This window comes from Lygodium microphyllum, chromosome 4, assembly GCF_053477565.2.
Source record: "Lygodium microphyllum isolate KBCC chromosome 4, Lygodium_microphyllum_v1.1.10, whole genome shotgun sequence".
Taxonomy (NCBI): Eukaryota; Viridiplantae; Streptophyta; class Polypodiopsida; order Schizaeales; family Lygodiaceae; genus Lygodium; species Lygodium microphyllum.
The window spans coordinates 120,292,072-120,297,073 of NC_141138.1; positions in this window are offsets into that span (position 1 = coordinate 120,292,072).

The window sequence follows — 5,002 nt, forward strand, 5'->3', positions numbered from 1 at the left end:
CCTATATAACATGCATAATAAAATATTAGAATTCATTGTACTTTAAACTCTTATCAATCCCCTTCTCCCTACTGTAGGGTTGAATTGAGGTAAAGTACATTGAATTCTAAGTGCGAAGACAATTCTTTTCATGCTTTTCTCCTAATGTGCAATTGCTATGTTGCTTAGGGCTAGTATTGAGCTTTCTTGTGCTACTAGACCCTTTTAATTTTAGTCAACAATGAACCCTATATAACATGCATAATAAAATATTAGAATTCAATGTACTTTAAACATTAGAATTCAACGTATTTTTCATGTATTTTTCTTTTACAAAAAAAAACCCACTCTATTATTTTTTGGATGTAAAAACTTCTTTTTTATTTATAGAAAATTACTAATATTTACTCATTTATTGGTTTATATTGATTGATCTTATTGAGAATGATTTTCTTATCATGTTTCAACCCATAGAAACAGCATACACACGACAAAAACCCAAAAAATACATAAATTTCCTTAAATCACATAGTCTCTGATTTTGCTTGTTTATCATAAAATTATTATATGACTGATTTTTTGTGATTTCTTCAACATGACTGATAAATCAGAACATTGGCAACTAAATACAATCATTTTCAACCATTTTCAACCAAAATTTATCATCAAATGATGAGATTGATGACTTACTCATGAAATTGCACTTATGACGTACATATTTTGAAATTGGAGACCCATTAACAGTCTTCAACGGCTGGTGATAATCCATCCAACCTCAATTTACGTCCCTTTACACTCCCTCATCATCACATGATGAAAATCATTCATCTTAGTCTACTCCCTTTTCTCATACACTAATCCATGAGAACAAACAACAAGAGGAGAGAGAAGAGAGAAAGACTAAAATCAGATCTCTTCCATTAATGCATCATTTTTTGATCGGTTCAGAGTGATAGATGGCATAGAAATTATAGATCTCATGGCCTGGAGTATTTCCCTTGATTCAGTCTGCTAAGAAAATCAAAATTTAAATTATTTTGGAGGCATAAACAACCCCCCCCCCCCATTTCATGAAATCGTGATGCCTCTTCATTTCCTACACTAACAAGATCATGAACTTTTAAATCCAAAAATCCTTGTTCATGCTTGGAGGTTTCACACTTTGGCAAAGTGGTTTTTTTCATTTTGGCGGGGCAAGCAAGCTTGAATTGGAGGTCTGTTTGGCCCCGCTGGCTTCATGACATCACAATCTATAAACTTGGCCTCTGTCATGCACTTTTTGGCTCCCGAATCACATAGCTACTTCATAATGTAAAACCTTGTGGGGATTAAATGGGGGGTCAAACAGACTCCGATTGATAAACTGAGACTTGCATTGGGTTCTAGCATTGAATTGCATCTAATAAAACATTGGCTCATTGATTTGCAAACAACTGTTTCATTTTGTATAAAAATTTGGTCTTTTACAACCTCCCGAGCTCTTTTTCGCTTTAAACAACCTCTAAAAATGTGCTCTCATTGGCGACCATGGATCAAGGTGACTCAACCGTCAAATCCCACAAATTGATCTGCACAAATAATAACTATAAAAAGTATCAAGCTGCCACAAAAAATATACTCAACAAAGAACAAGTGCAACTCTCACTCTATCCCTTGACAAAATCAAGGCATGAAGATCCTCAAGGGATAGGCCTAGCATAATCTGATAGAAATTCAGAGCAAGTTACTAACCAACTGCTCCAACACAGACTGGCTAAAAGAAATGCTGAAGAGGTCATCCTAGTGGTGGCATGAACTACCTACCTAACTTGGGATAACTAGACCAAGAACTCTTGCTAGGTGAGGATCCCTATACAGCCTGGTCATCATATATTTTCATTTAACATACTTTTCTTTCCAAGTTTCCATACTCGAGCGTGTAAAAAGGAGGGAGCTGAGCATAGAGTGACCCAAGGAGAATAGGGCATTGACCTCGTGTCCTGACTCGGTACCTAAGAACATACAAAGCTCTCGCAAGGCGGCACTTAATCCTTGTCTTTTCTGCTCACCTTTATTTTTGCTCCAACCTACCTTATTACTTTATTTCGGCTAGCTGCTACCCCATGGAAGATAAGGCATTGGCACCGAGCTTGGGAAAGTTTCTATATGTATATCCTCTACATCACGTACGTTCAAGAACTATTTCTAAATATCCTTATCTATGAATTTTTCTTGAATAAAACATAATCCTTTTCTATTCAATCTATAAATAACCCCTTTATATTACACCCTTTTGTATGCAAAAAATGTATATAAATGGTATTTTAAAAATGCATTATTTTGAACCCACGTGATGCACATATATATTCATGAGTAACTTACTCGAAGCACCGAGTGCGACTCATCCCTAGAAACCTACCACGCCTCCGCAAGGCAATAATCAACTGTTGCTCACAAGAGTTTTTTCATTTTCTTTTCTATTCTTGGTAAGGGGATTAGAACTCCTTTTTACACACCTCTGTATTTTTATTTCCCAAGTATATTCAGATTTTCCTTTTCTTTTTACTTTGGAAAGCTTCTCTAGCTACCTCACACTAACAAGGACTCCTAGAGCAGTTGCCTAGCAGGCTAGCAGAATAAGGTCACTAGGACTGCCTTCTAAAAACATATCTTTAATGCCTAACACCCCCACATACACATATAACACTATCAGCTGAAGGGGAAAACTCGTAAAGGCGACAACACTACCTAGAATGGCCATAAGAAGCTCCCGCACAACAAAGGCTCCCTCCAGGCACTTTATCAAACCATTCTGAATGCAATCACTAAAATAAAAAACCATTAAATTTACATGCACCAAAATGACACATGGCCCTCTTGGCCTAATGAGATAAATGATTTCATGACAAAAAAAACCGATCCTCTTTTGCCCTAACCAAATATGGTCTACTTGGCATGTAAATTGCATCTTATCATATTAACCAAGCTTAACCAAAGGGACATAAGGTGTGAGGGCTAGCCTCATACCACATATGCATGCAAACTCACTATAATTCCATCATTGAGTTTTAAACTTAGACTTTTTGTATATCCACAAGTCCAAGCCTTCTACTACTGATATAACCTCAGTATGGGCTATTTTTGTTTGTGTGCTGTTAGCTAAATGAATGACCTCCTTAGGCTTGTGTGTCTTATCAATCAAATAGATTGGTTCTTCCAGCTTCTCAAAGGCCTCTCCTATAGAGAGATCCATGGATTTTGGCTCATTTGACCCTTCCCTATTTGGATTTTTGAATGCATCATTGTTACCACCAACTAAAACTAGGTAGGGTTCCAATCCTAGGCCCATCACATCGATGGTTCCCAGAGCAGTGCATATTGCTAGATGTATCATTACGGCCTCTAGTCTCATCCACTTGGGAATTTACTCTAGTATATCCATTTGGAACTCTTTGCTTTTCATCTAGCACACTAACCACACTTTTAGAGATTTTGGGCCTCCAAACCCATCTCCTTTTTATCATTGCATGGCTTGATTGAAGGCCACCACTCCTTCTATTTTTATATTCTTTCATGATGATCGATCTATCTCAGCTCACTTTCTGTCTGTCACTTTCTCTAAATTATATCATTTTACTAGATCTAACCCTAAGTAGGTCTTTACCATAATGAACCCGAGATTCCCCATCACTTTAGCTCTCGATGGTTAAGACAGCCTCCACACAATAGCATATATTAGCTATGTTTTGGAACGTCATCTCATTGCCATGATTTTGTTTCTAAATTAGACCATTGACTGGTTGCTTAACTACTCTACTTCCCCCATTAGGTATACACTGATTTCCATCTAGCTCATGGCTTTGGAACATAGGATTGGCTGCAGTAGGATGCCAAGGTTCCTAGGTCTTAGGATCGTTAAAGTTAATGCCAAGCTCCCTAGTGTACCTATCATTTACACCTTCATCATGACTAACATTCAGTAAATGTTGCCAATCCTTGTAAATTTGGTGTGGGAAAAACTCTAATAGCTCTCCCAACACTTTTGAACATATATCTCATAATCATCTACTTGAGCCTTTGCCTCCTTCAGTGACTTAGGGTTTCTCATCCTAACTTGGAACTATGTATTTATTTCCAAGTCGATGACAAAGAGTTCACCGAGCACATCTTCTGGTAATTGAGTGATTTTCCTTGGCCAAAGCTTTAAAATGTCATCAAAGGCTCTCGTGTACTCTTTGACAGAGGTATATAACTCTTGCCGAATCTGTATAAGCTATCCCAAGACCTAAGTCATGGAAACCTTATTCTCATATTCGTCCAAAAAACTATCACATAATTCCTCAAATGATTTGATTGACCCTCTTGGGAGGCTCCAATACCATTTCCTAGCCTCTCCCTTTAGGGTACTGAAGAACACAAGCATTTGATATAGATCATCAAACCCACTTGCAAAGCAAGTTAGGCCATATTCTTTCAAGTGTAGTGTTAGATTCTCATCCAGCAGCCCATAATTAAACATTGGGAGATCCGTATAAGGAGAAGAGCATTTAGTTCTCTTCTTTGGGATCAACACTAGGTCATCAAAATATTTATATTCCTCTTGACTTAATACTAGCGTGTTAGGGTCACTAATCTCTTCCCTTTCCATCTCTAACAGTGTGGAAGAGTCACTAGTTCCCAGGTCTTCCCTTTTTGCCAACTCACAAAGCAGTTTAGAGAGTCCAACACTATGCAAAAGGGAATCTACCCCATCACTAACTAATGGCACTTTAGCAAGTCTACTCTCATCTACCACCACTTTGCTAGAGCCTAGGACATGTCCCAATAGAACCTTCCTTGCAAAGAATGGTTTTCCACACATATAGACATCATCCAATTCTTTATAGATCTTAGTAACTGCGCTACGGTATCTAGTTATGTCAAGCACTAGCATCGGATGTATTCTCAGATCGTTGTCATGTATTGTTGTGTGTCTACTATTAACCATCATTATCACAATATTTTCATCTAAAAAGTCATCATCATTAGTGGATGAATGTGCCCT